This window comes from Cheilinus undulatus, linkage group 1 (genome assembly GCF_018320785.1).
Source record: "Cheilinus undulatus linkage group 1, ASM1832078v1, whole genome shotgun sequence".
NCBI classification, from domain to species: domain Eukaryota; kingdom Metazoa; phylum Chordata; class Actinopteri; order Labriformes; family Labridae; genus Cheilinus; species Cheilinus undulatus.
In genome coordinates, this window is record NC_054865.1 from 42,822,117 (window position 1) to 42,834,313 (window position 12,197).

At 37.2% G+C, this 12,197-nt stretch overlaps 1 protein-coding gene across 4 annotated transcripts in view; it reads right to left on the reverse strand.

The window, feature by feature from the left end:
• LOC121507470 (protein diaphanous homolog 3-like) overlaps positions 1–12,197 on the reverse strand; it is a 275,220-nt gene that overhangs the window by 225,584 nt on the left and 37,439 nt on the right. The window lies entirely within an intron of this gene.

Below are 12,197 nucleotides of genomic sequence, written 5' to 3' on the forward strand. Positions count from 1 at the left end.
AAGTATGGATCCACAATCAGGTATTGGTCAGTTCTTAATTTATGTTGCAAATATAAATCCTACAAATTAAGTTAATAAAATCTACTTCTGATGGAAAATAATGACTTTAAAGTGTTCACCGATGGGCCCCTATTTTCTATTGCAGTCTACAAAGTACCTCTTATCCAAGCAATGATGTTTACACACACAAAGATAAAGCAATGTGTAATTCTTAATCCAATTCTTATAAAGTTTACTTAGATTAAATTGCTTTCTGTGTGTATACCTGACAGACACTTAAAATGATGTGATAAGATCAATTTGTCAACTAATCAGGCCATGAAATGTAAATTTAAACTTAAGGCTAACAAATATGTCCCTGAAATTTACTTTGAAGCAATGCCAGGAGGGTAAAAGATGGGAAAATTGGGACTTCTAAATCCATTTAGATCAATTTTTACAGACTCCAGACTCTGTCTGAAAACACCAAAGAGCTTCATAGCTATAATTTTGATTGCCCAGAGAACAATCAGTGAAAATAATACAGGAATGCAAGAATGATTAAAAAAAAAAAAAAAAAAAAAAATTAAAAAAACGTGTTAAAGGTCTTGCTACTCCACCATTGATCTTCTAAAAGATTAAATGAACATTGCAAGGAGGAAAAACAATCATGATGCAGAAGACGGAGTTTGGGGTGAGGGCAGGGATTGTTATTGAAGTCATACTTTCATGAAGCGAGTGACATTTTTCAGCAAAGGAGGTTAAGAAAGTTCACACTGCACCAACAAATAAGGTACACAAGGACCCAACGTTCCTGCTGCTCTTTATATGAAAGTTGATTTGAGACTAACTTTAAAGAGAAGGCAGCTTTGACGGATAACCTGGAGTAATATAAAACTCTCAGGACAAGTGTATTATATAGATTTATATTCCTTTAATACAGCAAGAAAACCATCAAACCACTGAGGTTATTGCTACTCGACAATTTAACATTAGAGGAAAAGTTTGCTTGGAGATGTACTATTGTAAGAAATGTTTTATTGACAGAAGTATGGCAGAGACATTAGCTAGCAGGACGAGACAGGAGAGACAAGCAAGGAAGCGTGCGGCTATTTTGAATAGTTTGCAATCCAGGAGGGACTACATATTATAAACAGTTACTCTCTTACACTTTCCAAGCTGTTGTGGCTACTTTGAAATTAAATATTTAAAAAAATCTGTCTCCACCTGCAACAAGAACTACACAAACACTCAAAACTCTTCAAACAAAACCAAAAAAAGCTGAGAAGCACCAGTCAAAAACTTTGCCATCATTATGACCATTACCTGTAATTTAGCTGAGGACATGATATAAACACCCCATCCCAACAGCCTGACAGCAGCCACCTGTTAGGACTTATACCAGCAGGAGCAGAAGGACAAACAGAATAATGGTCTGTGAGCTTGGGTAAGGACATGAGTAATATTTTTCTGGCTCTAGTGTGAGATTTTTTTGCTTTTAGCCCCATTTATAATTTATAATAAGTACTTATTGCTGTTTAAATTCACTTTTTAGCCCTATTGTTTTAGCCCTTTTGATAATATATTTAAAAATATATTTCTGACTCTTAAATACACTGCTATAAAGATGATGAGAAACAATATTTAGTTTGTTTCTGTGTATGCAAGTAGGTGTGAAATAATAAATGAATTTTGAATCTTGAATTTTATTTCCCATTATGCTCAGGATATGATGCCTGATTATAGACAGACAATTTGCAATAATCCCTAATGGTTCTCTAAAAACAAGCACAGAGAAATTTTAAAGCTAAAATGCACATGACACACAGGCTGGTTTATTTACCGCAAATGTATTGTCATTGCTATTTTGAAAAATGTTATCACACATTTTCCTCATACCTGCAGGCCTGGTATAACAGAGAATTAATATGTTTAGGAAAAGTCTTCCTTAAATACCAGGATGATGATATCATTGACCCAGAAAAACAGACCAAAGTTTAACTTTTCATGTGAATGCAGCCTCTCCAGTAAATTTGTGTTTTTCTTTTGCTTTTGGAAATAAGGAAAATCTTTTGCACATTCCCTAATAAATAAAGGTCTGAAATCTAATAAAAATCCTAAAGCTCTGATCTCAATATTTAGGATGAGGTAACTGATTAGCAGGTGTGAACAGATTTGCCATTGGCTACAACTCTCTATGGATTCAAATACTCCGAAAGTCCGTTTAACAGTGGCTCTCTACTAGTCTTGCCTCAGGACCCACCAACAACTTCTTAATGAGGAATCCTGACCCAATCGTTATTTTCAACTTTGGATGAAACAAAACACAAGATTGAACAAAGACACAGAACAAAAAAAAAAGAAAAAAAAAAAAATTTGGAAGCACATCATTACAAAGCCCTGGGAGGACGTGTACTTTGTTTTACTATTTTTGTACTATCACTGGAAAACAGGAAAAAGCTTTGTCCCTTATCCCAAGATAAGAAAATATGCCAGTCAAGTTCTCAGAAAACAACCAAAATGTGCTTATCATGATGAAACAGAGTCAAATAAAATGCATGGATATTAACAAAATGTAATGTTTTTAAGCAGGCACTCATTCATGACCCACTGAAAACAGCTCAGCAACCTGCTTTTGAGGGATACTGCTCTGAAATAATGCAGAAATAGGTCTTTAATATATAAAACCCAAATCATTTTGGGTGCTCCACTTTTCGATAACAATCATAGTTAAACTTGTATTTGAGTGAGATGAAGGAACAATAATGTGTAAGTAAAAGCAGTGAATAGGTTTACAGAAGCAATGTGCTATAAACAACTCTAACTCCGAGACTTCTGGGATATGATCAAAAGAGTGTGACAATCCAGATAAAAAACGTGTTACTTTTCCTTGTTACTGACAAATCATATGCTCAGGATCCAAAGTTTTCACCCACGATTGACGGTAGGGAACGAGACAGAGCAGAAACGAGTTGAAAAGAACAGAGAGGTTGTGTGAGTTTAGGCAAAAGCCTTTAGGTAACAGAGGAACAGACAGCGAGAGTGAAAAGTGAGAAACTGCATTTCCCTCCTGATTGAAAGTGAAGAACTCTCTGAACATTAGCATGCAGTGTTTGTACTGTTCTAATCAACAAAATGCCTGCCTCTCAGCATCAACTCCAAAGAAATTCTCAAGGTGACAGAATGGGATGCTGTTATCTGAATTTAATTTCTTCAATAGCCACATAGGGGTGATAGGTAGATGTGAGCCCATGAGCTCATTTATCTTTTGTAAAGGTTTTATTTTCTAGAAAAGAAGAGTGGCATTGGGGGGGAAGCTTTCTATTAAAAACTGTGGACACATGCAACAGACAGTCCATGAAATTTCATTTTGAAGTGTTTATTTTTTAATTTAAAATTACACTTCTCAAACCTAAATTTCAAACGTGATAGTTAATTTCCACACATCTTTACAGGGCATCAGAAAATCTGACAATAAATCTAATACTGTTCAAGCCCTTTACAAGACCCTCTTAATACATTTTAAGACTGTATTGCAGGGGTGTCAAACTCTCAGTGGGGGTCAGATTCTAAAAAATATCACTGATGATAAATGATTTTGAGATTTTAAAAAATCAAAATGATACATTTAAATGCTCAAAATCTGAGACAAAAGTCAAACTTTTCAGTTTTACGTTTAAGGTCAAAAAACGAGATTGAAAGTCGAGTTAATGCTTTAAAAAGGCAAATACATGAGTAGGAAAGTTAAAAAACATGAGTTTTACAGGTCAAAATATGAGTGACTTAATTTTTACAAAACTTCAAGTAGTTTGCTACACAGACATGGGAAAAATTACAGGGAACATTTTTTTTTCAATTTGTTTTACATGGGAGGTCAAAAATGTGTTTATAATGGTAGTCTATGGTCCAAACTTTGTAGGGAACAAACCAAACGTAACTTTTTTTGACTACACAGTCAAAATACAGTGGATATGGATGAAACTCAAAAATATCAAAATTCAGGCAAAAACACACTCCCTGCCCTAATGGAAAGGTGGAAAGGTCACAATCACACCCAAAGTTATTTTCCTATAATGCACTCCAAAATACACAGATTTCCCTGAACAGGGCATAAGGGTTAAAAGGTCAAACTTACTTAAAATGTAAAATTGTGAATCTTAAAGGTCAAAATGTAAGATTAAAAGTCAAAATTATGAATTGAAAAGGTCAAAATATAAAATAAAAGTTCAAAATCATGAGTTTAAGTAATCATTGCAGGATGCAAACATCTGTACAGATTGTTTGAACAAGTACAGAGTGTTAAATTAGAATATGCATTAAATACATTTTGAGTGAATTTCTCTAATTTTGATTGAAAAAGGATCCCTGCAGCACCCAGACTGGCTCTCTGACAGATACTGAAATCAGATAACTTAGTGGGCTAACATTGGTGCTTTACAATGCCTGCGATCTCAGTTTGCTGGATTTGCTTCTTCTTTGTTTAGAAGTCTAGACGATCTTGTGCATACATCTTATACAAACAAGCTCAAACTGGGACTTAGAGATGTGAGTTTTGTGCCCAAGCTATGCCATCTTAGCTGTGAATGTAGGTCTATGCAAGCCTTTATAGGAGGCACTTAATTTATTCAGTTTTGAAAAACGTTCACTTTGCAAATTTTTTTAGGTATTGGCCAATGTATCAATGCTCTTTATTGCACCATGTAAAAAGAGCTCATAACACTGATGCATAGCCTTTGATATTGTCAGAGGCATTCATAGAACCCACTGGAAGAATATCTATCTTCAAAGAGCCCTATCATAGAAATTCAAACACATACAAAAGAAGTGTTTTGTCCATTTAAACCAGAAAGGCATTGATTCTGTAGGAAATTCTATAAAACCTTGTAATAAACTGTGTTGTACTTACAAAAGAAGGACAAAAGGCAAAGGAGTGTGGGCTTATGCTCTGAATCATCAAAGTGAATGACCGTGTGACAGGGTCATAAAAATGAGGGAGGCTGACAAAAACTGTCACCACTATGCTGATGAAGACAGGGAAGGCTGCTGCCAAGGCAGCTCAGCAATGAGGCGCTCATGTTTGAGAAAAAAATCAATTTAGCTTACACTTTTCACAGGGCCATGGTTCAGGCCATTCAGGTTATAGAGTAGGCAAGCAGGGGGTCTTGACATGAGCCTCATTGAAATGCATAGCTCAGTGACGAGGGCATGCTAGTTTTTCATCATCAGTAGGTGAAGCACAGAGCAAAGGAAAATTAATCGGTTGATCTATAGTGGGAGTTATTGCATAGGAAGCAAACATGCCTGCACTGTCAGTCAGGGTCTGCTGCAAAAAATCTCAAAGACATGTGCCATGAAACACTGAGGTACAGTGGTGACATAAGTTAGCTTTTAAAGGCCTCTAATAAAGGACCAAGCAAATTCAGACATTTCAGAGACCAGAAGGACAATTTAATGGCTTTCCGCATCTTGGAGCCAAGTCTCATCTTCAGATCAGGAACAATCAGGCCGAGGCAATAATGTATCGCAGGGGGTGTGTCGCAGAGTCATAGTTGAAGGTCAGGGAGAGCAGGAAAAGGCAAAAAAGCTGGAAGGACACAGTGCTATTCTATTGATCTTGTGGGCTGTGTTATCTCACACTGGATGTTTTATCCTTTTTATACTGCACAGCCAGAACCTGCAATTTTTAAGGTCACACTGGATATATTGAGTGGATGCAATTTAGATGCTCACAGAACAAAAGAGCAATGTAGTGCCACAGGTTTGAAAGCTTGAGACAACACATGCTGAGGGAAATGAAGAGCAAAGTTTAGTTCTCTATCACAGAAGTCTAAAGATTTCAGTATCAATCTGCTAAAATAGTATTAAATCAGAGTTAACAACAGATTTCTTGACAGCAGTCATGTCAGATATCAGACTATTGAACTGCAAGACTGCCAACCATTTAAAATCAAATTTCTGGACGGAAAGTGCTGTTAAAGGGCCAGATCATTTCTCATACATGCAATTTATCTCCTAAACTGCATATTAAACTGTAGCCAATCTGGAAGAATATCAGCCTGATTTTAAAACTAGTGGGGCTGATCAATGGTGGCAAATCCATAATGTATCTGTTAGCTTTGAAGAACCAGTGGAGGCACTCACAGCATGAGGCATATGTCTGTGTGACAGCTGTGTCTTAACCATGCCTTCCTCATGATTACCAGGTTAATTTGATTTAACAAAGAATCTAAGGTTAAGTGTAAACAGTGACCTGTCTCTCATTCTTGTGCCTTTAAGTAGTTTGTATTTGACATCCTATCTGTTTGGCCTCTAAAGTAATTAGTATTTTAAATTCTGTTTGCTAATCTAGCATGCTCTGGCAGCCCTTGGGTTTCATTAGTTCCTAACAGCTGGCACCCCTCCCAAATCCCAAATGAGAAACTTCAATCACTCTCTCTCTCTGTCTGTATGTCCTCAGCATTAGGAGCAGTTGTTTAGCAAAAATAGTTTGAAAACATTTCCACAGCTTTATGGTAAACTTCATTTTATGCTGCTTTTCTAGTCTACTGCACACTCAAAGTGATTTACAATTAGTGTCAAAGTTAATAATTCACTCAAAAAAAGTTGAAAATGTGATGGCAAGGGCTTATTAGGTCAGAAGAGTAATTATAAACTCATCCATTAATCTATGGCACATTTCCAGTCTGCCTTTGTAAAGCAACAATATGTAACTTTCCTACCTATATAGAACTTTAAAGTCAATATAACACTATGTACAGCACTTTGAAAGTGCTTGAATAAATGTATTATTATTATTATTATTATTATTATTATTATTATTATTATTATTATTATTATTATAATAAATCATCCTCTCCAATTTTTTCCATTTTGCCACAGACCACAGACTTTATGGCAACAGCTGAATACTAACACACACACACTGTTGATGCTAACAGTTCATAAATAACAAGCTGTAGACACTAGCAGAGTCACATCTGCACAAAATCCAGTAATATTACTGTTTCTTGTCTGTCAACATGCCCCTCTAGCGTCTCACAACTGGCTTCACCACTCTGTCAGTATAGGTAAACAGTGGAGGCGTATCAGCACTTTTTAAGTTTTACATCATGGCAGTTACACTCAAAGATCTACGGTGGGTGCAGACCAAATTCTTACACATTGCTACATTAATCAGTTAACCAATATTAATGCTTATTAGGGCTGAATGATTTGGGAAAATAAGCTAATTGCAATTTATTGTGAGAGCACATGAAGACCTCAGCTAATGAGACGTTTGTTTTTTTTTTTTTTAACCAGACTGTAAACCAGTTTATTTCTAGTGTAAAACCCGGCTTTTTAACAGTTGCTCAGATGGAACTTCCAGTGTTCCTGCAGCCGGCCTCAAGTGGACACTCGCTGTACCGCAATTTTTTGCACTTCTACATTGGCTTCATTTTCAGGACCAGAGGTTGCCGCTTGACTTTAACCTTCAAGCCTAGAAACCTTGAGTTCACCCAGACTCGTGTTCAACAGCCTTCCGCTTTAACTGTGTTGGGCTAGGACAGAAAAACAGAGGGAGATGAAACCTAACATGTTGAACCAGTCCAGAGTTTATATGAATGCACGATCAAAGATTTTTAATATGACCCCATGGAAAATTATCAAATGCCATTAATCAGTCTCTCAAGCAATGGGGTACTGTAAACAGATCTCAGATACTGTTACTATGCAAACATCAATGATTAATCTGACTGTGTGATCAGATACATTTTGTTATCACACCTCATCATCAGGAACAGCAATATTGGACTGAAGGTTATCATCTCAGAAAGACAGCAAGAACCAGACTGAAGGAAATACTGTAGCATTAAAGAAATAAGGAAAACAAATTAATCATCCCCTTCCCTTGGAAACAAAAACCGTCATAAATCAAAGAGAAAAATGAGGCACCTTATCTGGCTAACTTCACAGCTAAGGTAGCTTGACTTCTAACAGAGTCTCAGGAGAGTGCCTCCAAGGTTCCTAGGCAGTACAGCACATCGCTGCGCCCGACTACAGCAGTTATGAACCAGAAATAAAAAATTAACTTCAGACCGTTGTCCCGAGTATCACAAGTTGACTGACTATAGGAGGGTTCTCCAGGGACAGAGGGGAGAAGTCTGAAGTTACAGAAATGTGGGGCATCTGAGGTATAAATAGATATGGTCTTTAATTCACTTGGGATAGAGTGACGTTGCTGAAGCAGACTGCCTACAACAAAAACAATGCTTGGGGAAAAGCAGTGTTCATTACATACAGTATCTCAAATGTAAGGTTTATTTACCAAGAAAAAATTATGTTAAGAAAAATGACTTTTAAATCATGCATTACATTTTTTGTAATGTAAAAGATGCACAATACTGTACATATAATACAATTTTTACTGTAAAAACACAAGTGTCTCCAGTGCAAAGGGAGGCTCAGTAAAGTGGAGCAGAGGGAGGAGCAGGAAAGAAGACAGTCTGGTAATTGTTTTATGTTTGGACTTCAATTAAAATGCCCAGAGCTCACGGTGGGCCCCCTTGAGTGTGGCACCTGATGGTACATTTTGCTGTTATCTAAGGTCAACATACTGTTTTAGTTATACTGCCAAAACCTACAGAAGATATATTAGCTGTAAACACTGGCAGAAATGTTCACATCTTTCAATTCTGATATCTAACTTTTTTTATGTTATCTACAGATATCAACATTACGCCATAATTATCATGTAAAGAGTTGTTCCAATACCTGAATTTTCATTTCTGATACAACACTAACAAAAACGAAATTATTGATACCTGTTTTGATACCAGGGCAAGAAAAAATGACCTCTTGGACACTTAAAGCTGCTAAATTTAGGCTAGGAATTTTATCTTTCATATTTTCAACTAGCACATAACAAAGGTTCAATAAACAACAAACACATACCAAAATGTTTAGAGTAATAAAAGGCAAAATAATTAAGATTTTCCTAATATAGAGCTGACGTAAAATCAAATATTTCTCCTGATTATAATGATTAAACCAGATGAAGTTTATGCACATTTCTGCTCAGGGTGTTTTTTTCTATCAAAGTTTTTTTTATGGGTGTCAGTGTTTATGCAGGGCTGTGAGGTGTTCATCAGTCCACAGGTAAAAGGAAACTTTTACAAACCAGGAGAAATCACTGCTCTCTTACTCCTCTGTTCTCCATCTGTCTGTAACAGACACTCAGGTTAGCACAGGCATCTTTACAAGATGCCAAAGAGACTGAAACATATTTGCCGACTGGTGAACGAAACAGTCAGCGTGGACAGAGGTTGGGACAGAGGCCACGCTGCGTGCAGAAACAGGCACTTCTTTCTTCATGTCCGTGCAAAGGTGTTGGTGTGTTTCTAAGTTCTTTAGAGCTTTACCACTGTGAAACAATCAGGAAACAACATCTCTCTCTGCATCGCCGGTCTGTTTGGGTAACAGGACAAAGGCGCTCACTCATTTTATCGCCAGTTGCTGCACGCTTCCTGTTATTCTCCACTAGAAGCATCTCAACTTGATGATGAAATACAAATTAATTCATGTCTTTTCTTCAAAACTATGGTACTTTCAGTCCATGGATATTATCTTTTTAACAGCACTTACTATCTAAAAGTACCAAAGCTGTCAGGTAGGAGGGGCAGTGGGACACAACTGCAGACAACAGGTTTCTAAAAGTTATCCTAGAAGGATAACCACTAAATCGCAAGCGATAAATGGGAAGAGGGGGGAAACAAAGCTCCAGGAAACTAGCCCACAACCAAAAAACTCCCGTTCTTGACAATACTGAGAAAAGGGGAAACTAAACCACTGCTGCCGCGCAGCTGAAATGAACACAAACTATCAGGGAGACTGAGAAATCTATCTTCAAATGAAAGAAAACAAAGATCACCAGACTGGTGTGAAAAGGAGAACCAAAACACTGGTTAATGCTTTCTAGCACGATAATCTTAATCCAGGGGCAACTGGTTATTCTCATAGAATGTAGACAAGTAATATATTGCACAATGCTTAGGTGACCTTTAACTTTCACACTCTCAAGAAAGAACACAGGGAGATGCTCTCAAAACCTCTGATGGTGAGATAATGAGTCAGCACAGAGTGCTGCAGCCCAGGAGTATATATAGGTTTGCCACACCTGGCCCCAATCAGTGACAAACAGCCACATACACCTGGTGGTGCGGTGATTGACCCACACCTGGCACTACCCTGATTGACACACACCTGGCACTGCACTGATTGACACACTCAGTGAGTTGCCAGGCTGATTTTCCTCACAAAAGCATCAACATTTTGGACAACAATAACTGTGTATTCCTTCTTTTAAAACTTTATGGTACACCAGTGCTTTCCAAAGAGTGGGTTGTCGCTGGGCCATGATAGGTCATTTACAATAACTTAAAATGATAAAAACAAAAAAAAAATATAATAATAGTCTTATGATTATGCGATACTTAAAAACATGCTATTATTCTTTGACTGATGTAAACAAGCAGTGTCGAGGTTTAACTGTAGTTGGACTGACTGGTGACACTCCATTAAACATTCTACAATGCCGCCTTTTTCCCTATTTGAAGTACTTATCAGTGTCTTCAGAGACATTAATGCTGCTTGGGAAGAGTTTGCCGGGCCAAAAATATTTATATAGCAATGAATATTAGAAAAGAAAACTGAAGTGACTTTTCAAATGATTGATGTAAATGACAGCGGTTCAAAACTTGCACTTTGTGAACCCACAAACTCTGTCCAACTAATGTAAATGAATCTAAAAGCAAAGCATTTGCGTTGAAATTCCCTGTTCACGAAAGAAAAATCCAATACATTTTTAGGTTGTGTGAGGGTTGACACGGGCCACAAAAGATTTTCAGGTTTCAGATCGGGCTGCAGCATACTGAAGTTTGGGAAAGGCTGCTGTACACAATTTGTGCCTGCATGCCTCTGATTGATGACAGAAAAGTCATACTTTTACTGCTAAAGTTGTAGCCTGTATAGTTTTTAAAATTACATTTCACATTTATCATTGCTTCTAATGAATTCCACATAAACATCGCTACAAACTGCTTTTGAGATTTTACAGATGTTGCCAATGAAATACCGTATGAGAAAGATGAAGAGTCTTTTGAGTAAATTTCCTGATGTAAAATTACTACCAGTGCAATCCCTTTAAGGAACAGGGTATCTTAGTGAGGAATAGATGGGCAACTGATGTATGCAAGCCAGGGAGAGCATCAAGGTTTATTAAATATGTTCCTATAAGAAAAAAAGAGGGATGCTCAACTTCATAGCTAAACTGAAAAACAATAAATCTGCAGCCTTAAACCCGAGGGTCAGTTTTAATATCATATCAAAAAACAATTTCTACTCGTTTGTCAGATCCATTTATCAAATTCTTTAACATGATTACTTCCTGCAGCCTTGCCGGTCCTGCGGGCTACAACTGTGGCCTGTCTACTCAGAGAAGGAAAGAAAGCAAAAAAAGCTGAGGTAGGTAGTGTATATGAGGGTCAGAGTCAAGTCACAGGGTGAGACTGTGGAGCTTCAGGAAGTATCAAATTACTTCTAAGTCTATCTGCATCGCCAGAGGAAACTTGATGAGGGAGCATATAATCCTATCAGCTTATACCAGCAGAATAAAAAACACCTGGAACTGGATGGAGGCAAAAAGTGAGATACTTTTGCTGCAACAGTGCCAAGAAAGTGAAGGTGATCAGCATCTAAAACAGTGTCAGACAAAGTACCTTACTGCTAAATCAATCCCAAAACTCAAGGTTGTAATTGTGCTATTAGATGGCATGGGGTGACCGCTGCAGGCCTACTGTTTCTAGCCAAGAAAGATAGATGGTCAAGCCAAACCATGTCATTATACACAAGCCTGACTTCCCATCTAATTAGTGGTGACTTCATTAAAAGCCTGTGCCTGTAGGCCACAATTTCCTTAAGGATCAAAGTGGTGATGGTCCCATGAACAGCAGAGGGAAAGCACTGGCAATTGCTATCAGTATGACCGTGTATTGAACTGCTGTGACTAAAGATAGAAAGTGAAGCCATATTTGATTTACTTTTACTATTTTGCATATTTGAATAACTTGAAATACAACGGGGGCTTTTTCAAACACTGTCATAATAGATATGCGAAACAGCTACCTTATTTAGAGTAAATTTGTTGATTTTTATTTCCTATTTTCAGGGGCTACATGGTGCAG